The sequence below is a fragment of the Geospiza fortis genome, unplaced genomic scaffold (assembly GCF_000277835.1).
Source record: "Geospiza fortis unplaced genomic scaffold, GeoFor_1.0 scaffold132, whole genome shotgun sequence".
NCBI classification, from domain to species: Eukaryota; Metazoa; Chordata; class Aves; order Passeriformes; family Thraupidae; genus Geospiza; species Geospiza fortis.
This window is the reverse complement of record NW_005054446.1, coordinates 301,082-328,026: the sequence shown is the minus strand read 5'-3', so window position 1 is coordinate 328,026 and position 26,945 is coordinate 301,082. Positions and strand designations below refer to the sequence as shown.

General features: G+C 47.0%; 1 protein-coding gene and 1 long non-coding RNA gene across 2 annotated transcripts in view; both read right to left on the bottom strand.

Annotated features, from left to right (window-relative positions):
• CAMTA1 (calmodulin binding transcription activator 1) overlaps positions 1 to 26,945 on the bottom strand; it is a 245,453-nt gene that overhangs the window by 189,134 nt on the left and 29,374 nt on the right. The window lies entirely within an intron of this gene.
• Positions 22,699 to 26,830, bottom strand: LOC115948612. Its single transcript, XR_004082413.1, has 2 exons — positions 26,745 to 26,830; positions 22,699 to 23,020 (listed from the first exon to the last, which is right to left on the bottom strand). It is a non-coding gene; the product is annotated as an uncharacterized LOC115948612 (long non-coding RNA).

Genomic DNA, 26,945 nt, shown 5'->3' with positions numbered 1-26,945 from the left:
GCCACCACACACTCCCCACCCAATGCTACGTGACTGCAGCTCCTCAGACACTTCAATATTTAATGTCAGCACGTAACAGCCCAGAGCTGTGGCACATGGGCGACCTGATCTCACCCGCCACAGGGTGGATGAGAGGCAGTGCTGCAGCCAGTGGCACAGGGACAGGGACAGCAAGGAGGAAGAAGCTCCCTCAGTGCACTCAGTGCTGCCCAGCAGCTGCTGCAAAGCTGTTTGTGCTCATGCACAGGAGAGGAGAGGACATGGCCACAAAGCACGGGACGGACAGACGTGTGGTATTTTCTGAGTCCCCCATCGTTGTGAGGAAATGATGAATCTGACTCCATGTTCTTAGAAGGCTAATTTATTATTTTATGATCTATATGATATTAAAGAATGCTATACTAAACTATACTAAAGAATAGAGAAAGGATACAGACAGAAGGCTAAAAGATAATAATGAAAAACTCTGATGATTCTCTCCAGAGCCTCGACACAGCTGGCTGTGATTGGCCATTAAGGAAAAACAACTCACATGTTGGATAAACAATCTCCAAACCACATTCCAAAGCAGCAAAACACAGGAGAAGCAAATGAGATAATATTGTTTTCCTTTTTCTCTGAGGCTTCTCAGCTTCCCAGGACAGAAATCCTGGGCAAGGGGATTTTTCCAGAAAATGTGATGGTGACACTGACGGGCAGGGATCTGGTGGTGTCAGAGAGGCTCGTGACCCATCGTGCACACAGGAAGGTGCCAACTCTGCCCTGAGCTGAAGGGTTTCCAGTAAACACACACATTTTTTGGTAGAAAAAGAGTAAGTTAAAAAAACTCTGAAAAGGACAATTAATGGGTTCCCTAAAGCCATGGATTGAGTGTTGGTTCCTTCCTCCCAGCTCAATTCCCTCCAGGTCATCCTGCATCATCACAAAGTATTTGCAATTCCCATCTCACCTCAGAAAATAAAAAAAGACTGTAAGGGAGAAGGATTGCAGGATTCCCTAGGCCAGGCAGCTCTGGTCACCATCTGGTCTCAAAGCAACATGTAATTCATTAAAAAAAAAAAAAAAAGCAGTCTGAATTCCAAGTCATTACTTTGTATGAATTATACACACCCGAATTAATAAGCCTGAATCTATGCATGTGTTAGGAGAAAGCAGAAGAGTTTCTACTCATCCCTAGATTTAGACCACAGAGCTAATAAAGCTGCAATCTCTTAAGTGAGCACATTTATTCTCTTAGGAATTCACCACGTCCTCTCTGCTATAAAGACAAATTCCAGCCCATCACTTCCTTATCATCCTTCTGCTCTGAAATGAAAATAAAAATTCATGTTGACTATGGACCATCTTCTCAGCTGGGACTGAGCCATTTTCATTTTCTACCCATATCCACTCTCAAAGCTATTAATATTCTGAATATCCCAACTACAAACTGCTCCAAACACCACACAGAGCAGGCTCACACCACCTTCTTCAGCATCATGGGAACAAAAATCAAAATCCCACTGCATTCACTCAGTTGTTTGGCCTAAATCAGCAACACTATCAAAGGGATATTGCTCATGAGCTGGGTGAAACAAGGAGCAGGAGAAAGGAAGAGTGAGACCACGAGTGTCCAGCAGGGACAGGAGGGTCAGGTGCCTGCAGGCTGCCAACACCTGTCAGTGACAGAACACCCCTGCACCAGAATGTTTCACTGCCATTTCAGGCAGCACTTGGTTTGGTCTTAAAGTATTACCTGCCTGCAAATTCTCAAAGCAGAAACATTGATCAGCCCATGCTGAGGCTGAGAAGGGAATAAAGCTCAGATATTGCTGCTGTTTTGCTGGCAATCTGTGTCAGCAGTACAAGCTGTGCCTGGGGTCAGAGGCTGCCCAGGGGCGCCCAGCCAGAGCACATGTCAGGCCAGACTTGCACAGATTTGGTTTTCTAACTCATGCCATGAATTTCCTGCCAAGTGCAGAGGCATTTATTCATACCTGTGAAAATATCACAGACTGGTTGAAGCCAGACCCTTGCTCTGTGGCCCTAATGGATGAAACCCCCACCATTTTGGGGCCCAAAGTGTTGCATTCCCTTGGTTTGCAGAGAGCAGGACGGGGCCCATATGACAGTGTTCACAGGGGTCTGAGGATGAGGGAAGAGATGAGGATCTGACTCCATGTTTCAGAAGGCTGATTTATTATTTTATGATATATATTATATTAACACTATACTAAAAGAATAGAAGAAAGGATTTCATCAGAAGGCTAGCTAAGAATAGAAAAAGAAAGAATGATAACAAAAGCTTGTGTCTGGGACCGAAAGCGCGAGGCCGCTGGGCTGTGATTGGCCATTCATTAGAAACAACCACATGAGACCAATCACAGATGCACCTGTTGCATTCCTCAGCAGCAGATAATCAATGTTTACATTTTGTTCCTGAGGCCTCTCAGCTTCTCAGGAGGAAAAATCTTAAAGAAAGGATTTTTCATAAAATGTGTCTGTGACAGCCCACAGCCCGCTGGCTGCTGCTGTCCCCCTTACCCAGCTAGAGCTCACCTCTGCAGGAAAAGGCCTGAGGGCAGCCCTGGCAGCACTGTCTGGTGCCACAGCACAGTAAATCCACCAAGTGGGAAATGCTTCTGGTTTGGGAGATGCTTGCCTTGGTTCCCTGCATGGCAGGATTGCAGGAGGGGGGATGTTTTCATTAATATTGGTGTCTCACCAACCATCTGCTAAAGGTCCACACTATTAATTTAACAGGGAAAAAATGGAATAGATTACTCTACAGTTTTCAATTAAAGTACATGATGTCTTCAAACTGCAATCTTAATTAGATATTATAGGGTGACATTTAGGAAATCCTGAGCTGTGATGGCTGATCAAGTCATCTGACTGCGACGGTGTTCTGCAGCTCTGCTGGGGCCTCGTGCACCCAGCACCCTCAGGAGAGCTGTCTGCCCTCAGATTCCAGTGCTGGAGCAGCCCTGACAAACTCCTGGGGTTAAAGGACCACAGTGGTGAAAAACAAAAAAACAGCTGCAAATCGAAGTGGACACAGTCCCAAAGAAAATTTATGGAAAGGGGCAGAAGAAAGGGAAAAAAGAAAACAAAGTGAAAAAAAAAATAGAAAAGTAGCAAATGGACAACTCAAACACTATTTTCAGGGTCAAACCTAGTATGAAAAAAACAGATTTGGACAAGAAATCATTTTCTCTAAAACATGTGAAAAGGAGGAAAAAAGAAACCAAATCAAGAGCACAAGCAGCGACTAACAGGCACTGGAGCTGAACAAGATCTGCTCAGCTCCTTCACCTGCTTAACACATGGACAAGAGCAAACTGAGACACACACTGGGTCTTTAGAAAAGCAAGAGCATAATGGGGAACAACTCCCCAGCCATGGCTGCCCTGAACCACTCGCAAGTGCTGTTAGTCACCAGTAAGAGCAAAGTCAGCCCTTGCATCAGCCCATGCCTAATAGGATTAGGATGGATTTTATCTTCCATTTAGGCCCCACACCAAGGGACAGTTAGTGAAACAGAGCAGTAACAAATAACGCCCAGTCTTGAGTTACTGGAAAACACCCACAGGTCATTATGTGATTTTTTTTTTCTTTTTAATGACCTTGGACTAAACCCTGTGATTTAAAGAACCACAAACATTGGCATCCTGCTGGTTCAGTTCACTTGTCCTCTGAAGCCTGAAAGAGTCAAATATGCAATGTGATAAAAAAAAATTCACTAAGATCTCTGTGTTTATGATGCATTAATTAAAGCATAATAGCAAAACCCTCAATTTTTGTACACAATTCAAACAGTCACGTGGCTTGAAGATGCCAAAGAGCATTTCCCTGCTCCAGAGTGAGCATGTGCCCTCAGAGATGCTGCCCTGCTCTCAACTCCCACAAAAACCAGGAGGAACATGGAATATTCTGCAGCTCTCCTGCACCAAGTGGCAAAGTCTAACTGCATCACAGGGATGGAGCAGATCCCTGTGAACCTGCCCATGCCATGGCCTCTCCCCAGCCTGGATGGTCCCTCCTGAGACACACCAGTCCCACTCTCAGCAGTGGGACAGCTGTGCCCAACAAGGTACCAACACCAGCGCCTGCTCCATTTGCCTTCTCTTGCATGGAGACAGCAGCAAGCCCTTCCAAAGTCCTTCCAACAGAAGGATCATTATAAGGGAAATATCCCCAGAAATTGCCCCTTTCTACATACTCCTTGCTCCCATATGCTCTGACATAATAATGTGCCACAGTCCTGCAAAACTGTCCTTTCAGCACGTTTTTGCATTATGCCTAATTCTGTCAGAGTTTTTCAGTCCCACGTAATGACAGCTCAATGCAGAGTCAGATATAAATCTGGCTTAAGAGACTCTCACCAGGAATTCATTTATAGCTGTAAATGTTAAAAGATTCTGCTGCTGATTTATGGCATTTTCTTATTTCAAACAGAATTAAAATCCTTCTTAAAATATACATATTCAATCATGATAAAAGCTGCATTCAAATGATGCTGCTGGTCAGACTGAGAGCCACAAAGCCCAGAAATCTGGGAATAGCAGGGGAATCCAGGAATGGCAGAGACTGGGACATTTTACTGGTTCAACCAGTGCTCTGCTGTGATGCCACCACCTCAGTCTCACATCTTAATTAGTGCAAATGGGGATGCTGGTGCTTTCATGCTCCATCTATCCCATTCCAGCCCAAGCACAAGGATCCCTTTTCCTGAAGATCCAGTTGAACACAGAAGTTGCTGTACCTGAAGTCATTACTGAACGGGTTTTTTCATTTTCCATTGTTTACACTGAAAGCTTTCCCAGCTCTGTCAATACCACACAAGTGTCCTGTATCATTGTGCAAACAATATTTAGTGTTAAAAAAATTACCCATGCTACTCATTATCATCATTCCTGTAAGAATTGTTCATGTTTTGCATTTGTGATCAGAGAACACCACAGAGCCTTGAGTTGCACAGCCCTGTACCCAAGCATGGCCAGGCTAAACAAAACAAAAAACTCAGGAATGGTGTCTGGAATGAACCTGTACAGCACCAGTACAATTCACAGAGGGGTTTTAAGCAATAAAGATGCCAAAAGAACCACAGTCTTTGAGAGGGTCATGGCTTCTGGCTGTCCTTCCTGGAGGCACATTGCCTGACCTGTACAGGAGCCCCTAATCTCATGCTGCTCCACTCAAATAAAAAATCTAAATGGAAGGACCAATATCAAATACAAGAGTAAACAAGTAGAAGCAGCCAGAAGAAGCGTTATTCAGATATTTATATAATGAATTGTTCGTTATTCAGAAGCCACAGAGTCATTAGCAGAAAGCCAGGGCTCTCTGCACTGCAGGAGATGCCTCTGACACCTCAGAGTGGTTCTGTCCCAAGCCACTTGTGCTGATGTCCCCAGCTCCTGGCTGCTGCTGCTGGCTTGGTTGGTTTTGGTGAGGTTTTTTGGTTTGGGGTTTTTCTTCCCAGATCTTCCCTGGTAAATTCAGAATCACAGATGATTCTGAGTTGGAAGAGACCATGAAGGATCATAAAGTCAAACTCATAACTGAATGACCCCTATGGGGACTGAACCTGTGACATTGGTATTACTACACCATGCTTCAACCAAATGATCTCAGGGTCACTTTGATGGATTCTTCACAAAATTGGGAACAACAAGTGCATTTTCTGGAGGCAGCTCCCAAGTGCCCATCAGCTCCAGTAAACTCACAACACTCACAGCTGTCATCAAACCATCCTCCCTTCTGTAGGGGCATGAAAGGGAAACATTTCTGCCCCATATCAGGATCCAGCCATGATGATTAACCAGGGCTTGTGGCCTGGGGGGCACAGCAGGTCTGCTCCCAGAGTGGCTGGCAGTTGCCAGCTGGCTCCCATCTGTGGAAACTGCCCCTCTGACCTGGAATTATTGTGCTGGCACTGCAAGAAACAACCATAAAACCAGAGCAGCATCAGGGAACTGTAAATTCCTTGTGAGTTATTTTCAGACTTCCAAAAGTTTAGTTAAGCCTTGCCTTTAAGAGAACATATAAGAAAAAAAATGACAAGGGAAAAAATGACCAGGAAAAAGGATGTTTGTGTGAAAGAGCCATTTCCCACTCTGAGCAGCGCCAGGACAGCAAACTGCCCAAAGTGCCCAGGATTCCCTGTATTTATCCTTGGAAGGGGGTTGACAAGAAGGCTGGTGAAAGGCAGGGCTGATGCCATGTCACTCCAGTGACCTCTGGACTGCCAGCCCACAGAAAACTGCTGCAGGCTGTGCTGGGACTGCTGTGTCCTTTCTCACAGACAGCATCCAGCACAGAGCATGGATGCTGCTTCCCAAAGGTTAAGCATCACAGGCGATTTCACACTCTTTATACTTCTAAGTGTTGATTTTTAGTTATTTTTTTAAAATAATCATAAATCCCAACATCTGCTCCCAGGGTGGGAGCCCTTTGGCTCTGTGCTCAGCCAGGGAAGGGAACGTGGCTGCCAGAGACTGCTGCAGGTGTTATTTTTAGTGCGACAGCTATTTACCAGCTCCACTCCCAGAGGGAATTCAGGGAGTAAAAGGGATGCTGATGCATTTCTTACTAAATATAGAAAAGGGCAGAGTGGCTGCAGGTTCCTGCTCCTGCCAGGATGTGGCCTCAGAGAGAGGGATGCAGCCCCAGTGGTACCAACACCACAGTGGGGCCACCCCACACAGGCTCCCCATTCACCATAAAGCTGGTGTTTGGAAAAAAGCTTTTTAAAAGTAGCTCTTATAACTAATTGGCTTCACTTTGAAGCCCTGATCCTGTAATGAATGGCTCCCGAAATCAAACAAAGCATTTTCAACACCAACAAAATTGCCTGTTATGAAAAGCAGAACGTTTTTAGGGTAATATTGACTTTAACGCTCTGTCAAGGCACATTGACAGCAGGATGAAAACAGCCCTCCCTCTGCTCACCCAGCTCAAATCCAGCTGCTGAGAGGGGACCCTGAACACTCGTGCCAGGCTGTGCTTTACATCCCCAGCAGTGGGCTCATTTCCTATTAGTTTATATACCTTGAAAAAAATTAAAATCTTGCTGATAAAAGAAAGGTATGTGTTTTAGAATTACTCTGCTCTTCTCTGATTTTAAGCCTTTAAAGTTCTGCAAATGCAGTTCTGACATCCAGGAGCTCTGCAGGCCCAGACAGATGGGGATTCCTGGTTGAACTCCTTTTATATTTCCTTTATTGATTCATATTTACCAACGACCTGGAAACGAGCAGTGTGAAGGTGCCACTTGAACATGACAGAAGGCATTTCTGAGTGAGGCTCAGACAGGCTGGAAAACCAGCCCAGAGCCCTGAACAAACTACAAACTGGGCAAATGACTGACACAACACAGAGTGCGTGGGATGCAAAAACCACAAAGTAATGGGGATTGGAAGAGCAAGATGCATTCATTATTCATCCAGCCTGTGAGGGTTGGCCTTAGTGGCATCAGGGCACAGCATGGTGGACACCTTGGATGTACCTGCACCACTGTGAGTCACACTGATCCACTCTGTGCTCCCCAGGGCTGCTGCTCTGGCTAACCACCCAACACCCACCCATGGGATACAGAGAGACCCATGCATCTATAAATCTACAAATCTATAAATCTATATACAGATACTCAAAACACACACAACTTCATTTCCCTCTACAGTTTCCTGAGACCGCTTACAGAGCAGAATTACAGTGCAGTTAAGTTAGGGAACACTAATGAAGTCACACCTTAATTAGGTACAACTGAGAACCCAGCCTTGCCACTGTTTGGAATATGCTCTGCAATTTCTGGTCCCATGGAAATCAGCAGCTCCCTCCTCCTGGACAACCTGCTGAGAATGAAGTGCTGGTCACTCAACACCTGTTAAAGCTCTCTTTGTTTCTGTGGGGGAAAGCACCAAGGTTCCCCCCTTATTTCCCACTCCTGAGGTTTTTACTGCCTAACTTGGCCCTGATTTACAGCCACCATCCAACAGCAGTGCCAGCTCAGGGATGCCACTCTCGAGGACACCACAGGCAGGCTCAGCATCCCCCAGGGCAGCCCAGCCACAGCTCTGGAGTGGCCAGCAGTGCTGCACAGGGATGGCATCCAGCAGCCAGCGTGCCACAAGGGACATCCCATGCCAGGGATGGGCTCTGTGCCAGGCCCAGTTATGCTCCAGGAGTACTTCAGAACAGGGCAGCTCCCAGGCCCTGTGCATTGTGCTGCCAAGAGGAGTCTCTGGCACGTGCAGACAGCTTCTTGTCTGCACTTAAAATACTACTTGATTAAAAAAAAAAGAAGAAAAAAAGGAAACAAATCATGTTTTGTGGGACTGGGAGTATCAAGAGCAGAAATGGCAACAGAAGCAATGCTTACTCGAGCCATGCTGCCAAGCTGAAAACACTTCAGCTGTGCCTGTGTGTGCCCTTGCCTTCAGCTGGTGTGGCTCCCATTTGCTTGGCTCCAAATGGGGAGGAAAAATGCTATTTCCTCAGTGCTCACCCTGGAGCACTGTGAGGAGTGGTGAAGAGGAAAGGTTGCACTGTTCCAGATACACAAAGAGTACACAGAAGTAGAAAAACGTCACCCCATCATTTAATATATGCAAATTATGTTAAATATTTCATTCATTAAATGGCTCAGGTTATTACAGAATTGTACCTTAAGCTGTTCAGAAAGTTCATTCTTCTTGCACTTGCTCGGTAACGTGAAATAACTAACTGAAATGAATATTTTACAGTTTGTGCAGACAGAACATTTATTAACAATTCTTTCCCTCTCAGAGTCTCTCTCCTAAGCAGGTTTCAGGCATCATGCAACTTAAATTATCCAGAGGGAATGAATTTTGGTTTATTTTTAAAAGTTTGGTTTATTTCCAGTTTGGAAGCGCCCAACAACCTGGAAGGACCCAAACACAACCCTGCTGGGAGAGAAGAACAGACAGAGCTCTCTCCCAAAAGCCAGTGGGGAGAGCCAGGGGAGAGGAAAGCAGCCACAGAATTTGGGGATTTTCCTTACTCTAAGCCCAGACAGCTCCACTGCTCACAGGGAAAGCTCTGCAGCAGCCCATAACGTGCCACGGCTCCTCTGGGATTTCACAGGAGTAATGAGAAGTGACAGCCTCTGGCTCCCGCCATCCCCTGTCCCTGCCATCCCCGGGACAGCCACACAAGGGGGAAGGGGCCACTCCAGGCAACTCCAGCTGCTTCCAGCCTCACCAACTGCCCAGGCAGGAGTGTCCTCCCCCTTGGAGGCAGGGTCAGTACCAGCTCCAACTAGAGGAGCAGGTCCCAATTAACCCACCAGCACATTCCAGCAGCTCCCAGCTCCGTGGCCCAGCACACAGAGCCCCCTCCTTGGGGTAAGGGCAGGACACAACATACCTAGGGTGACGTCCTAGGGTGAGGTTATGATGCTTGTATCCCCATTCGTGTGTTCTGCTTATGCTGGATATTATGTTCTGTGCCTTCAAGACTGGCTCTGAAGAGTGAAAGTTTTGTTTTGGTTTCTTATCAGCCGCTCCCCCACGGCTGGCGGGACACACAGACGGGGCAGTACATGGTGCTGCTTTTGCTTTTTGCTTGGCTTTTCCTTTCGCTCTTGCTCTTGCTTCTGCTTTGCTCTTGCTTTTTGCTTCTGCTCATTAGTTAGTAGCTAAGCAGTCCAAATTTTTCCCTGGACTATTTGTCCTTTCCCTTTTTTTGGACCTACTCGAACCTGCTCCGGACTGGGACCTGGGAAACACCGAGAGTTTGCTCCTTGTGGCTGCAGCAGCTGCCCCAGCACCGGAGGGACTGATAACAGAGTGACCATCCCCAGGAGAGACTTTCTGAATTTGTCATCTCTTCCAGAATGGTGAAAGAGTGGTGTCATCTGGTATTGTTCATTTGGTGTGCTGGGGGTGCTGTGCCTGTTAAATAAACAGGTTCTTTCCACTTGTCTCCAAGGAATCCTTCCCAAACCAGTTGTGGGGAGGGGCCGTGTGGGTTTGCTTTCTGGAGGGGCCCCCTTTTGGAGGTTTCCTCCCAAATTTGCCCTAAACCAGGACAATACCCCAACATACACCCAGAAGACTGGCATCACACAGGCAGAAGCCTGAAGGGTAACACAGGCAGCTCCACCACCCTCCAGACGACTTTCCCTCTCACACGCCATGGGCAGCTCCCAGGGAAAACCCACTGGGCTTAAACCCAGCTCCTAACGTGATGTGGCAGCCACGTCTCTATGAAATTCCAGGCTTAGAGGAGACAGATGGATAAAAATAATTATCACTGGAATGGTGGCTCTGGCATCTAAGTCAGTCCCTGGCCAGCGACCCGGGGAAGGCGGCTCCCTCTGGCAGGAGCGTGTCCCTGGGATGGAGGTTTACAGCCCCAGCAGACACCCTGCAAGCTCTCATCAATCTCAGCTGGGAAAAACCTTTCCATTTCCAAGGGGAATATGCAAACCAGGCTCTGCACTGTAAATCTTCCTTTGCAGCACTAAGGAGATAAGTAGGACCTATTAACCTCCCATGTTATTTCCAACTTCATTATTGGAGCTGACACAGGGAGAGCACGCGGTGACGGCTCTTTTTGGCAGAGTGCATGTAAATCGCTTTCTCAAAGGAAATTACTTCTCTGGGCTGAATGTTATTAATCTAAATTCTCCCTTAGTCAAATTGTTGCCCGTAATAAATATGGAACAGGTTGCTACGCTCATCTCCGAGGGCATCCTAATCCAGCTGCAGGTTTTCCCCTCAGTTTGAAGGAGCTCCTGAGGATCTCCTCTGTGAGAGCAGCCTTCACCCAAGGATGGGCCCATCCACCCCAATGTCACCCAGCACATGAGCACCCTGTGATTTCATAATGAAAATGTGTTTTGGCCCTGCCAGCATCGTGTGCTCCAGCAGTAAAGTGTGAGCAGGAGCAAGCCAGGGAGGGGACACAAGGCATGTCCTTATCCTGCAACATGATGTGGTGGCCTTCCATGGCCAATATCTTTCATGGCTGGTGCTTCATTTATGTCAGCCTTGCTACTGTTAAAACAGCTCAACTTACAGTCTTTAGGACGTTATGCTCTTTTCCAGTGGATAAGCACTTGATACCCTCCTTGTGCAATTAAAAAACCCTGGAGTTTAAGCACAAACAAATAAAAAACCAGATCCAAACCCAAACTGAACTTTGCCAGAGATGGAGCTAGGAATTTTATTTGCAGGGTATTCCTTCCTGCCATCAAAAACCAGGTCCTTGCCAGTAAAGATTTTCCCAGAAATCCTCACAGAACACCCCTCCACAAAAAGCTACGATCCCTTCTGCTCAAAGGCACACCCCAGGTATGGAGTGGATTTGGAACACTATAAATCCAGTGGCACACACAGCCCTTCTCCTCATTTGTTACCAGCCAAGTGTGAAAATGTTAATGAAGGCAGCTGTAATAATCGACGGGAATTTCCCAATTAAGATTTTGTTCACGTCCGCCAGCTCCCACTCCAACGCAGCCTTGGAGCATCCCCCCTTCCACCCAACAGCAGCCCTAATTGCCAGGCTCCATCCAGGCACCCTCACCCAGCCACCCCAATGAGGGAAATCACTGCCACTCTATTAACTCCAACTTCTACTGCCTGTATTCCTAGAAGAAAATGAATGCAGAGAGGTTTTAAGTGTGTGCCTACCCCCCTAACACGAGTATGTTTGAAATATAACACGCTGACAGCACTGAGTCAGGCAATACCACATCAGGCACTTTTAGTGAAAAAAAAAAAATTAAATTAAAAATTAAGTTTTGGGGGTGGCTTATGGCAGCCCTGGCTCGTGGGAAGCTGATGCCTTCCTGGTTCAGGAAGGCAAACCCTGGGAGCCTGTCTGGGTGTCAGGAGCACATCTCTTGAAGGCATCCTCACAAATAAATTACTTTTCTACCACAGTCGTGTGATTTTTAATTTTCCTCTAATTTCAGGACTGCAGCACTGATATAAAACCCCTCTAAGTGTTTTAGGGAGATGGTAATGGTCCTATACTAAAATAATTCAACCAACACTATAATTTTAGTACCACTATCAAAATGAAATAATGGCTGTTTACTGTGTTACACCTTTCAAATGACCTTCATTTGAATACAAATTGTGGCTCCAAACTCCAAAAGCTGCTCCATTTCAGGAGGCAGCAAATTGAGGATGTTTACCCGGGGTTTACTCTGCCAGCAGATTCCTCAGCATAACCACAAAGGCCAAATGTGTTTGGGGGGGTTCTTTTCCTCTGAAGTTGCCTAAGAGCAGCCTAAAGGACCCACCTGGATCTGACCAGAAGCCTGAGCCACAGCCCTTCACTCTGCTCCAAGCATGATGGGAATCACACCTTCTGTTTTATCTGGAAATATTTATTGCTGATGAAACTGTTCATTCACAGCTCCCTCCCTCCCAACCATCTCACCCCAGACAAAGAACTAAGATTACTCTGCCAATAATCAGGTACCTGGATGAGAGGAAGAGGTGGATGGGTCCTGTCTCAATCTGGCCCTTGAGAATACTTTGCATGGTTTTATTTTTTTACAGTTAGGCTCTGCCTGCCCATCACAGGCTCTCACAGTGGGTTTGGGGACCAGTGCAGCCACAGAGAAGCTGTGGGTGCCCAGGCTGTGGGGACAGACCTGGGTAGCCCTACAGGGGCTGTTCCAAACCCCTGTGGCTGTGTGGCATTCACAGCTCAGCCCACACAGGCAGAGCAGGGATGGTCACAGGCGAGGATTTGCAGAAAAAATTTCATTACAGATATTTGCTGATATTCATTCATACACCTGGGAACCCCAGTCTATCACCAGCTATTTCACTCTAATAATGAATTTCTGCCCTTTCATCAACATTAGTCAGAACAAGCTCTGAGAAAATTCCCATTTGGTGCCAGGAACATAACAGAAAACATTGACATGAATGGCAGCAAGCAAAGCCAAGCAGTGTGCCCAGCTGCAAGGCAACACAAGCTGCCACCACCCAAATCTGAGCCCTTCCAAGATCACTCCTAAGAAGGGGAAAAAATACAACAAAAAGAAGTTTATCTTTAATGTGCCAGAAGCTGTGCTACAAACTCCCTTCCTGTGGACACCAAAGGGCCATGATCCCACAAGGATACTCCATGCTCAAGAGCATTCCCTCCTCTTCCTCAGTTCCCAACAAAGCAGTGGTGATCCAGGCACCAGGCTGAGCGCTGCTTTTGCTGCTGCTCACAGCCCAAGTGCTACAGTGGGAAAATCCCACATGCTGAAAATACAGAGTGTCTGTAAACACTCCTGTTCCGAGACACCTACGTGTAATTACTCACTATGAGTGAGGAGGAGGAAGAAAAACCCACTTTTTGTTTTTAATTCTCTTTTTTGTGCATAGAAGCTACTGCAAGAGAAGCCCTGGCCAGCCAGCATCTCTGGAGAGGAAGAGCAGCGTGTGGCCACAACAGCTGGAGGGAGGGCAACAGTGTTTGGACAGCAGTGCCATTTTGGGCCAGTAGAAAAGGAAATCCTTTCTATAGAGGATGATCTCTGCCTTTCCCCAGAGCTGCCTTTCCTTGGCAGATGCAGCCCTCCCAAGGGCAGAGCCAAGCCAGCAGTGGATGCCCCAACTGGAGATCTTGACCCAACACCTGCCTTTGCTGTGGTGACATGTGGAGAAACAAAGGGAGTTTAAACAATATGTGGTGTATAAAACATCTGAAAACAAGACAAATTAGTCATTAAAAATTAATTTTTGGAAAATTACAGTTTTGTTAATAGACAGTGTCGTGACTTTGCATGCTCTTCTTCAGGCAGGAGGGAGGAAGGGGACTCAAAACACATTTTACTGTATTTCAAAAAAGAAGAAGAAGTTTACCTTTCATACCCATGCCTTTGGAAGCCTGTGTTCCTCTGTGCCATCCCAGTGCTGGCAGCATGGCTCTGTATGGTGAGGTGCCAAACAACCTGACCAGGGCAGGTGAGCACCTGCAACCCTGCGCTGAAACCCCCGCCATGAACCTGCCTGTGGGATGCTCCAACGTTATTTTCATGTGCTCAACAGTGAGGACTATGCCAAAATACTCAAGGTCAAGAGACCAGCATGGTTCGAGGCAATCTGCACCTCTTAAAACAGTGACAAATATGTTATTTAATTTTAATGAGCTTTTTTGCATCTCCAATCTAATTACAGCATTATCAAGCACTGCTCTGAACTGCAGGTGGCTGCTCATTACTTGGGGTAAGGCTGTCACAAGCATTTTTCATGAATACTAAAAACTACCTCGTTTCACCACCCGCTCTGAAATATCCCCAGCTGATTGCTCCACTTCTGAGTGTGGGGTTTGGTGTGGTTAAGAGAGAGCAGCACCCACAAGCACAGCTTTATGTGCCTGCCCAGCCCCTCTGGCCAAAACCCCCAGGGGAAACGCCACATCCACCAAAAACAAGAGAGTTTTGATGTGCAGGATACTCATGCCAGAAGTGTCCCCCAAAAGCAAACATCTCCCTGCTCTGCACACAGCAGTGAGGACACTCTGTGACAGGGCACTGAGGAAAAGCCCTCACTTCCAGATGGCTTCTTATCTTTTGCTTTCAACTAAGTGGGCTTTTTAAATCATTATTAAAAACAAGGAAAATTCCAATGTCAAAAGTATTTTGGCAAGATCAAAATTCTTCAGTTTTCCTCTTATAAGCTTTGCAAAAAATCAGATTTTTCTGTTCCTTTTTGGCCAATTCCTTTGACCACCTCTCCTCATGGGCTGCTGTCTCCTCCACGCAGCACAAAGCTGCTGGAGCTCACGTCCAAAAGGCTCAGTAACCAGCAAGAATCAGATATTTTAATCCTCCCCAAATCCCCTTTTCCCTGCACGGTTTGGTGAGCACAGGCAACAAACAAGCGATAACAAAACCCCAACAGCAGCTTTTCCTCCTACAAAGCAGGAAGGCAAGCAGGACACCCCCCCAAACAACCCCAAATCTTCATTCCTCAGGGAGGCAGGAATTGCCCAGCTCAGCCTTGGATTGCCTTTCCTCCCACCAAAAAAACTGGTCCAGCTTGTGGCAGCTCACAGGTCTGCCTGACCAGGAGCACTCACTGGCATCCAGGGGGCACAGGGGTGATGGCAGGGGACCGAGGGCACAAGGGACACCCCAGGAGAGCAAGAGCATCCCAGGCAGGCTCTGGACTTGTCTGAGTTCCCCCGGCAGCTCCATCAGAGCTCACTGAGAGCAGCTGGGAGAGGCCACGGCAGCTGGGGCTGAGGCAGCTGGGCAGCAGCACCTGTGCCACCTCCCACACACCAAGTATGCACGTGTGCATATGTGCACGTGTGTATGCAGGGCTGTATGTGTGTGTATGCAGGTGTGTGTGTGTGTATGCAGATGTGTGTGTGTGTGTGTGTATGCAGGTGTATGTGTGTGTATGCACAGATGTGTATGTGTATGCAGGTGTGTATGTATGTATGCAGGTATGTGTGTGTATGTGTGTATGCATGTGTGTATGCACATGTGCCTGTGTGTCTGTGTGTGTATGCAGGTGTGTACGCACGTGTGCATGTGTGTATGCAGGTATGTGTGTGTATGTGTGTATGCATGTGTGTATGCACATGTGCATGACACGTGCGTGTGTGTATGCAGGTGTGCATGCACGCGTGCATGACGTGTGCATGTGTGTCTGTGTATGTATGCATGTGTGTATGCAGGTATGTATCTGTGTACACACGTGCCTACCTGTGGGTATGCGTGCGTCTGTGTGCATGCATTTATCTGCGCACGCACGTGTGTATCTCTGTTCTGGCATGTACCTCTGTGCCTGCATGTCCATGTAGCTGCACACACACACACACAGAGATCAGAGCTGCCCAGAGCATCCCCGCTCCGTGTTTCCCCGGCACACGCGAAGCCGGCGGCGGGAGCCGCGCTCCGCTCTCGGCGCCGCTGCGGCAGTCCCGGCGTGTCCCCCTGACCTTGCTGCAAACCGCAGCGGCCTTTGGGACGCGGGATGGCAGCCGCACGGCTGTGCAGCGAAACCTGCCCGCACGCTGGGCCGGGGGATGCCCCCGGGGACCCCCCTTGGCAGGGACACTCCGGGGAATTCCAGCACCGGGCTGGGAGCGCGTTCCCTGGCGGAGCGGGAGCTGCGGGAGGACCAGGGATGGGACAACACGGGGCAGCGAGTGTGTGCAGAGACCCGAGTCTGCTCAGCCGGGCCCCGCAGGAGCACCTGGTGCCCCTCGGCCGCCTCCTCGGGCCCCTCTCCAGATAAGCACGCTGACTTTAGTTAAAGTGTCTGCCAGCTGCAGCCCCGCGACCGGAGCAAGCAGAGACGTGGTGTTGAATGATAATTAAATACATTCGCATCATCTGTCATTTTTTACTGCAGGTGCCGGTGTAATAAATCCGAGCTTGACTCTTCTGTCAGCTGGCAGCGAACATGTTTTAACACCAAATCCCGGGGGATGAATTCAGAATGGCTTGGCCTTGCACAGGGAGGAGCCGCCTGTAACAACGCCAAGTTGGTAACGCATACTTGATTGCTTTCACAGTATTTTTATTATTTTGGTGACACGTGCCTGATGTAGCGTTTCAACCCCACTCCCACAGGGAAGGCAAACATTTTTCCACCACTTCCTCCTGCCACACCCCAACCCTCCACACACAGCCCCGACTCTGCTCTCCTCAGCCCCTAGCGCTGTCCCAGCATCTTGATGTGCCTGTGACCTGTTGGGTTATTAGGATTTTGGTCAAAGAGAAAAAAAGTCAAAAGAAAAAGGCAAACAGGAAAAAAATTGCATATTAATTTAATTAGAACAACAACTCAGAAAATTAAATATTTAAGTTACTGTGTTATAAAACCTAACTCATCCCTCTGGTGCACAGTGAAGGAGCAGCTCTGTTTCCCCATGGATGTATGCAAACTGCTCTGCAGTAATCCTGTGGAGAACAGCAAATCCTTCACTGCAGGTACTGCTGGGACATCCCTTATGACACTATTTTCCACAGGCATCCACACACCTGTGATGCAGCACCAGCCTCTTAAGTGTACTGATGCTGCAATAATGAACTGTTTCAGTCTGAAGTCGATTTATTATTTTACCAATAGTTTTCTTCTCCTTGCCTTCTGCACACGGCATAGTTGATGCACAGATCAGGTACAAATCCAGGTGCCGCAGGATGCTCCTGTGTCCAAGCTGGCCTCTGTCCCACAAAGGACAGCCAGGCCTGGCTACAGGAACCAGTCCCTGCAAGCCCAGGTGGGAAAAGCGTGGAGTGCAAAAGGAGAAGCCAAAACCCAAACGAGAACAATCCTCCTGATTCTCACTACGGAGCACCGGTGCCACGGTGTGCCATGGCTGGGCCGTGCCAGCTGCACCCGCTATTTATAACCCTGGCACTTACACAATTACAGCTTGGCAACTTACAATACAGGCCTGGAAATCAGAACACTTTATTTACCCAGCCAAAGCTTTATCGGTGCAGTTGGCTTTCCAATGAGGGAAGTTGAGTTTATGAAGCACTTCCTTGTAGGTGCCTGTCTGCCTTCAGGTGCCCTGAGCAGCATCTCCCTTCTGGCAGCACAGGCTGGTGGGAAACACGGAGGTAAATCCTTTGGCAGCACTCTCCATCTTCCAGGTCTTGCTGCACTTTTAACCTAATAAAGTCCTGATTCTAATTTGAGGCAGAAAATGCAACTGAAGGGGCGAACAGCTGTGGGTCCTGCCCCAAAGTGGGCACAGGTGCCTTGGACTGCCCCTAGGTGGTTTCTACCCACATTTACTGCGTGCTCCACTCCTTGTTCAGTTTTGACTTTGTCATAGTACTTTGCCAGCTGTATTGTGTGTCCTGGAGCCACATCTTTTTTAACAAATTACATTAAATTAAATCATAAGTAAGCTGAGTGGCTTCAGAAGAGCAGAACCCCCCCTTTAGTGTGCAGAACAAAACCCAGTGCTGCCTGCTTTGCGGTTTCCTTGGCAAGCACACAGCTCTGCTCAGCTGCCCCTCACTGGAGCAGCAACAGCCCTGTAACATCATCAGAACACAGGGCTGATTCTGAATTCGGGGGCAGGAATCACTGACACTGAACTTACAGACCCATTCCCAGCCAGCCTGTCCCAAGATGGGGGTCCTTGTCACTGTCCCCAGCATATTCCTAAACCCATAATCCCCAAATCCGGGATCCACCAGTGCCAAAAATTCCTGGTGTGGGTTTGCAATTCCCCCCATCAGCACTACTGCCTGCAGCATCACCCCGTGCTTTAAACAAAGGCACAGTTTTCCTTTCATTAAAAACATTCCCACGGATTAAAGATTTGGAGGCCACAGCAAAGCAAGTTAAACATTTACTTTCTATTAAAACATCTAAATGAGAAGATTAAAACCTGTTTTACATTTAACAGGCAAAGTCAAATCAGCATAGGAGCAGCTTAGTGCGTACTTAGAGCCAAGGCACTCTGATGTGCAGAGGTAATCAATTTACAGAGGGAGGGATTTCCTAAAACTACTCAGAAAGGGGTAAAAAAAATAGCACGCATAGATTTGAACAGATCTTTCCCTTCTGTCCCCATGGCTGCCTCCTGGAGCTGTTTTGCTGCAGCTCCAATCAGCTCGCTCCCACTGACAGCTCCTGCCCCAGATTCCCCCATAAAATATTTTCACAGCTGATTAGTCTATTTAGCACGTTGCACGCTTAAGCTCTTTTGTTTATTTTTCATTTGAGATGGCAGGAAGAGACGATCCAATGGAATGCAGAAGGGGGTTATTGACTGTGTTTAATGGCAACTGTTTGCAGGAGTAGCAGTTAGAGGTCACAGAGGTGACGCAGACACAGCTGACTGCTGCAGGAATTTCTGCTCTAATTTTCTAACATCCAAACAGACTCTGCCTGGTAACAGAAACCACTGAACTACAGCTGGTTTCTGCCAAGGCAGAATTCCCGGGGGAAGCTGAAAGTCTCCCTTTACAGGGCCAAAATCCAAGTCTATTTGTATTCGCCTGCAGCTCATCTAACAGCATTCGGATACGAGACCAGCTCTGTCCTGCCATGCGGCTGCTGAGGCAAAGCCCCCACTGCTGCCAGACACCTCTTCCACAGTGTGTATGAGCCAAACTTTGGGATTGCCCATCCCACCAAAAGCGTTTTTTGGTATGTAATTTCACATGAGTGCCAAACCCACAGAGCAACACAAAGCACCATCACTGCTGGACACAGTCCTCCATCCAAACAGCTGGGATCCAAACCCAGGTACTGAACCGGCACATGCCGTGATGCCCCCATGGCCAGCAGGGAACCTCACAGGGACTTGCACATGGATCTCAGTGCCAGGATTCCAAGTGAGGTGCTCCAATGCATTGAGTAGCTGATTTTATACCCCCTCTCTACAACAGCTCCAACAGATCAGTTGATCCTGCTGCCATTAAAAGGAAGGGATCAGAGCTCCCACACTCCCATATAAGAGAATTAGACTAAATGCCCCCACATGTCCTAGAGGTCATCCCAAAGAGAAGTTTCTTCTTCAGTTATATAATCCTCAGTTTCAAAAGTTTATTTAAAAAGTGAAAAGCAGCATAAGGTAGTGAGGGGCAGAATGGATGTGTGCAGCCCCTGGGGTGGAGGGTTGTTTACTTTTAAATGATCACACAATTTCAGGGTGAAGCAGCACACAGCTAAAGGGAGAATCACATGAATGTGCTGCTTAACTGGCCTTGTCAGACAAGTTTTTTGGCATGAGTATGTATTATGCAAAAGGAATAATCCCTTTAACTAAAATATTTGGAAGAGGGTTGCACAGCCAGCAACAAAGGGAGGTTTTGCCGTTATTTCTCCTCTGATCGCATTGAATAAAATGGTCCAACTTACAAAATATTTTAGGACAGAATTTGGAGGCTGTCTCTACTTGGAAGCAAATGCATTTTGCCACTCGTGCAGACTAAACATACTACACGCAGACAGGAAAGCAGCTGGGCGCTCCAAGGCTCGCTGCAGAGAAGCCACAGATAATGCTCACGGGGGAAGGGCCCAGCCCCAGCCACGAGCAGAAGGCAGGGGAACAGCCCTGGGACACTTTGCAGCTACCAAGCCCTGGACTCTGCAGCAGCCGAGTGTCGGTGCTGCCGCTGCCTCTGCTCACACTCGCACGCCGGACACGGAGCCCACAGCACGGCAGCGGCTGCTGCGGGCACCGCCGGCCTCCCCCGCGCCGCTCCCCGGGCACGGCCCAGGCGCTGCCCCCTCACAGCCACGGCGCTGGCTGCCCTACAATCGCCGTCTCCTCCAAGCCCTCATCTTCCCTGCAAACCTGCACATTCAGTGCCTTCGCAGCACCCTCCTGTGGGGATTCCGCGTCCGTACAGACACGGGGGCAGCTGCGAACGGGGCGCGATGGAAACTCTCCTCTTCCTCCTCCTCGTCCTCCTGCGGCGAGGCGGGCACGGGCAGCTCCGGCGCGCCAGCCCGTGCCGGCCGCACGCCTCATGTTCCCGGTACCGAGCGAGGCTGGATGGGCGAGGAGGCGATGCCAAAAGCACCGCGGCCAGTGGCACAGCCCGGACAGGCCAGGCAGCCGTGGGGGCTTCGGCCAGCGGAGCCCCCGGCACTGCTCGGCTCGGCGTGTTTATCTCTAACCTACTGGCTCACAAACCGAGCAGCGACAGGTAATGACAAAAAGAAGTAAAAATTAACAGATTTCTTTGCAGCAACCTCTGACATATACAAAGTGCTCCTCAACTCCTTCCCTGGGATGTGCAATTGCCCCCCATGGAGGATATCACTGCTTAAAAACCGCCTCGCAAAACCAGGGAAACCTTCATTTAGCAGCACCTCGTTTGGAACCACTTTTGCTTTAACACTTTTGTTTTCATGGTGATGCTGCATTTTCATTCAGATACTTTAAAGCATTTTTGTCACAAGTCACAGTGATTTTGCACAACACTTTGCACCTTAATAAAAACCAAACACTGCACTTATTTTTAAGAGAAAGAAGACTTGAGAAAGTTCATAATTGTTATGTTACTAAATATTTAAGTTTTTAAAAAAATTGTGTTTTATCTACACTCTTAATTTACAGCATTCAGAGTGGTGCCAAGATACACAAATTCCAGATATTGCAAGAATACTGCAAAATTAGACTTGGATAAATCTCAAATCTGAGTCACTGATTGCCCTCCAGGTTACACAGTAATTTAACATCCTTCAGCATGTGACTTGCAGAGAGCACACAAACCAGTTCTCATGTGAAACGGGCAGTAAGAACATGGATATGGCATCATTCGCTTTTGAAGCCTCTCGCACCAAATTAATTCATCTTAATAGATGATGCTTCTGCAGGAACAAACTGAATTTTCTGCTTCCCAAATGAAGGATTTTCAAACAAGTCTGGCAGATGAGCATTAGGTAAAGCACAGACACACCTCTCTAGTTTAGATGCTCTAAAGCAATGCAAGAGCAAATCGTGGGAGAGATGATAATCCCTCATCTACTTTTTCCTCCACCTAAGTTCTTTCCATACCCTCACTGCCTGGCAATGAACACTTTCACCTATCAGGAGTGGCACATTGCTCCCATCCCTGGAGCACTCAAGTATCCTGTCATGGAAAAGAACAGGCCAGAGAATCAATCAATCAGACAGAAGCTGTCAGAGAAGAGCATCTAGTCTGGAAAATTCAGGTGCAAAACTGCAATTAAAGACTGCCTTCCCATTGCCAGAAAGCCTTTCCAAACCATCATTCCGGACAGGAACGAAAACCTTCTCTTGAAAGTTAAAAATTCACTGCACTCATCAAACTCTGAGAAAGGAAGAACTGTTCAGCTACTAAATTCTGCAGGCATAACTGAGCCTTGCTCTTCCAGGGCAAAGAAAGGCTGAGGCTGATGGGAAGCAGGTGTATGGAGGCTGGAGGCAAAGGCAGAAAATCCATCCAGCAGAAGCAAGGAAGGCAGGGAATAAGATGTGGCAGAACAGAGCAGGCAGAGCTGCAGCAAGGTGGACCAAGCACGATTTTTGTTGTTACTGTGCCATGAGGTCTGTGACCAGGGAAGGCAGGGATTGCATAGGAGAGGAGACTCTCATCATTACCTGGATATACAGTGTGACTTATTACTACCAACAAAAACTACAGCACATTCCCAGCAGCAGCAGGAGGATTTTCTGGATGAGAACACTCCATTTCTACCTTGAAGAATATCAGTTCTTCCTCCACTACCCAGCCCTGCTCAGGGGATAGTAGAGCTATTCCCAGCTACAAAGAAAGTGTGTCCTAAATAAACGGAGAAAGGCAAATAAAATGTTTGATAATAAAGTCTTGAAGCTGTAGGCTTTTACAGGAGGGAAATAATCTCCACAGCTGGAAGGACACCTCTCCTGGCATCAAGGTCAGAACTTCTTAAGGAATAAGAGGCCACTAGGCAGCACAGACTGGCCCCAACCCAAGTGGTACCTCGGGAGCAGTTCCCTGGCTGCTGCCTTCACATATCCCCAAGAGGAAAAGCAAAGCCACAGCATAAACCCTGGCTATCAGATCATATGTGGCTCCAACTACTGAATCAGTAATTCCTCAGCCCACAGCCGTGTAACACACGAGGGTGGAGGGGAACGAGAAATGAGCAGAGGGATCTGGGTGACAGGGCAGCAGAGCTTCTCACTGGGAACACATCCTGTGACACGGCACCTCCCAGGCCCCTCGCAAAGAATGGAGAAAAGCAAGTTGTAGTATTTGTTTCATATGTTCATCGCAACAGGAACATCAGCCAGATCTAGACTAGGTCCAAGGGATAATCACTGTAATTAGCACTTCGTTCATATAATTACCAGCAGACCCTGTAACATTTTACAATGGAGGTAATTACCCACATTTTACAGCTGAGGAAACAGATACAGTGCAGGTGAGTAACTTAAAAGAAATCATCAGTGAAACTGTGGCACAGCCAGAGGCTGCAATTATCCTTATTCCCAGCCAAGGCTCTCCCCAATAATCCATGCTGAATTCACTTCTGTCTTGTGGGAAGGAATCCAGAGAAAATAAACACAAACTGGAATTTCCAATGTCTAGAAGAGCTGAAAAGCAGACAAGCCAAACCTGAAGGAGAAATAAAAACACATGTTTATCACTGAGCATTTTCTGAGCTGAATGTGCATCTAAGAGCGGGGAACAGGCAGAGGACCCTGCTCTAGCAGACACAAAGCCAATGCAGGGTGTCAAGGGCTACAGCTCTACTTCTGAAGCAGAGGAAAAGCAGAAGCACAGGAGAGGGTCAGGGCTGGCTGCCCAATGGCGCCAGCTCAACCCCTCAGCCATCAGAGTCCTTAATGCATGTCGAGAAGTTAGAGATTAAAGCAGGAGCAATAATTAAATTATTTAAGGACTTTGAAAACCAACATACACCCAGAGCAGCAAGCAGGGTGATAAGCCTGAGAAATTCACCCCCACCCTAAAGAGAACCTCCCTGCTGAGTGGCTGCCCCAACAGCCAGTGAGGCCAGAGCAGCACCCAGGCTGCCCTGGAAAGGGGGAATTCCCTTCCCCTCTGAGCACAAGAGCAGTGCGAGCAGCAGGATCCAAGCCTAGAACCCACCAGCCCTGAAACATGAGGAGGGTTAGCTGGCACTTGGTCAGTTTATTGCATAGGGTCAGGTGCTGCACGGAAATCTGTGTTTTCCCCAGCAGTCTTGGGCAGGAGATACAGACCTGTCCTGCACCTCTGGATGAGTTTCAGTGTCAACAGAAAATGGTGTGTTTGTGCTGACCAATACATCTGATTTCCAAAAGAAGTCAGACCAAAGTGAGCAATTAGCTGCTGCCTATGTTTTATTAAATAAGCAGCACATGCAGATGACACACAGGTGTCTATTAGGTTGAATAAAGCAGATTAGGTTAATCCAACCCCAGCTGCATTACCTGAACTGCAAGACATGCAACGCTCTGAATCTTGTACGTGTGCCAAGATTTCATTTCAGCCCTTCAGCCTTCTGTTAAGGTTAATACATAAAAGCCTCCAGCAGCAGAAGATATTGCATAGATTTCAAAATTAAGACTTGTTTCAGGAGTGGATGTTGTCAACATTCTGGCTTTGAGTAACAGAAAAACCTCGTAAGCAGGAACAAATCTCTCAATAGAGTATTCTTTCAATATCTAAACAGACAAATATTTTGCTTTGCAAACATTTTGCAGCATTTGTGTAGTTCTTTGATTAAGTGTTTGATGAAAACATGTATTTGAGTTACTGCTCAGTGAAAAACAAGCTCAGGAAAAGTGAATTAAGTTCCATCATCTCTTGCCATCCAAGGGTCAGCTGTTGCTGTTCCTGCTGTATCCAGCAGCACTGCAGCAAAAATAAGATTTTACACTGGGGCAAATAGCAGTGCTGTTGCTGGGTCAACAAAGCAGCTTTTCTTACCAATGTTTACTGTGTTTTAAAGATGAAATGGGGGACAATTCCTATCTCCCCCTTCCCAAAGGTTGGACCTCCTCCTCCCTCAGCATCTCTAGCATCCTGGAAGCCCATGCAATAGCTGAACAGGCATAACCCATGTTATTTACACCAATTACTGGGAATAACCATCTGCATCTAACACAATACGTGAAAATATCACAACAAAGCATGCACCACTGTCATCCCACCACCTTGGGAGCTACACCCGGAGAATGCCATGGGTCACAGTGCTTACCTTATGAAAGAAGGCAGGATGGACATGAGAAAACATGAAATGAGACAAAAAAAAAAAAGAAACAAGACATTCTAACCATCTTTTAAGTTCTGTTTTTTTTTTTTATTATTGACTCCAATTCCCAACATCAGACATTTTTATTTCACTTCTTTTTCCCTGCTATTTGTTCTAGCAGGAGGCAGCCAACAGCCAGCCCTCTGCACAGGGAAGGAGATTTCCTTCAGTTTCCAGACATTTAAATAAAGGTTTTTAAGAATTGCTGCACTGGAAAGTCAGGGCATTCACATCTAACTGCTGCCAACATAAAATATGTGTTATGAGGAGAAAAAGAGTCTTCAAGGGGTTTTCTTGGGCAAAGTAAGTATTTTTTCCCACTGAGTTTTAAAAACCCTGTTCTGGAGACTGGAGAAATGGTTTAAGATGGTTTCTGGAGGATTCTTCTTCTCCTCAGGATGACAGGTAGCATTAAACCCAAGCCAAAGCCAAATCTCAGCTATCCCAGACAGGCTTGGTGAGAAGCAGCAGTCTGTGTACCAGAACTGACAACTCCAGGTCTACAGAAACAATTACAGCTAAAATTTGGAACAGGAGGGGAAAGGAAAATCCACCTGAATGCTTCAAGCACTGATGGAGGCTGTGGCAGTCCAGCACAGTTCATAGCCACAAGGTCAGAGAAGCTCACACAGTAACACAGAGGTGCTGGGCAGGGAATTCTGTGAATACTGGATCTGCCACTAATTTTAGCAGGCAATTCTGCCACACAAGGGAAGTTTAAAAACAGGGATCTTGTGGTTAAGCACAGAGATCCGTGCTGGAAATACCTTTCTCAGGCAGGGATGCCAATTCAAACCTGTTTCCTGAAGCAGGTTCTGGTGTTGATGGTGCATCCTCACTAGATGAACCAGGTAGAGCCTGCTAGGGCTGAATCCCTCGAGACTCACAGAGGACTTGAGGGGGAAGGAGACAACTCAGGCTCAGCCCTGGAGGTCAGCAGGACCCCCAGACAGGGGAGCAGAGCCAAATGCAGTCCAGTTTCCCTGGGGAAAGGGTCAGCAGGAGGGTGTTCAGGGGAGCTTCAGGCTCCTCCAGAGGCCAGGCACCAGCAGAGTCCATGGCACTATGTGAACAGCTCTCTACAATTTTAATCTGTAGTCCTAATGAATGATATAAAGTTTTATAAGCATCAACAAGGCTCTGAGAAGACCTAAATCCATTTCAGTGCTCATTTAGCAGCTTCATCTGTGTGCAATTAAAACTTCAGCATTAAATGTTAGAGAATAAAATAATGAGACACTTAAAAAGTAATCTGTACTACAGTGGGCCGTGCTCAGTGGATTTCATATGATCATTTACCAGATAAAAATAGAATCTGGCCAAAATCTGTCTTATCCACTGCTTCCCTTTCAAGAAGAAAATGGAAAGAGCCAACTAAGCTTTGGGGGCTTTGCCATCCCACGTACACACAACGCTGCTTCCCTAAGCACAGCCGTGCCTAAAGCACAGCTCCAAGCATTGATAACTTCCCTTTGGGCTCCAATGATAACAGAAAAATAAATGCAAATTGAGTTTCAAGTGAGATTTTCATTTTGGTCTGAAGCCTAATCTTTTATTAAAACAGCTATCAGTTTGGAGCTGATGGTTAGGAAAAGTTAACTTCAAGACAGGAAAAAAAATTTTAACAGCAAAGAATAGTTCTTATTTGTAAGTGTATCTGAAATGCTCCCAAGGTTACTTTAAGCTACAAAAGTTGACTAGAGGGGGACACAGATAGGCCATGGACAGGCCACAAGAATGGGTTTTACTGAACAAAACAACTGTAGAAAAAATGTGAACTAAAAGCAAAGATGTACATAAATATCAAAATAGATTGAGTGGGAGAACACAGATCAAAAGAAGTATTATACAGGCAACATACACACAATTAAACTTAAAAGAAGCAAAAACCAATGAAAAATACATATTTTATTAACAACTGAAATAATGTTTATTCAAGAAAAGGCAACATTGGGCATCCTCATAGAAAAGAAAAAAGACATCTGGGGAGGCCAAAGAATGCTACAGTTTAAAATGATGAAATGTTACAGCTTACACACCAAAATTAAAAATGAAATGAAATTAAAAAAATGAAATGGTTACCAAAGTAATGCAGGTCAAGGGATCAAAGGTGAAGGGTCACACACTATTAAAAAGAAATCCAAAAGGGCGTCTGCATCAAGATCTCTGCAAAACAAAGGAGCTTCAGTGAGTAAAACTAGAACCTTCTACAGAAGCACATCAAAGCTCTGCACTCCACACCCAGCCCAAGCAGCACACTTGGCTGCTCTCCTGCGCCAGTGG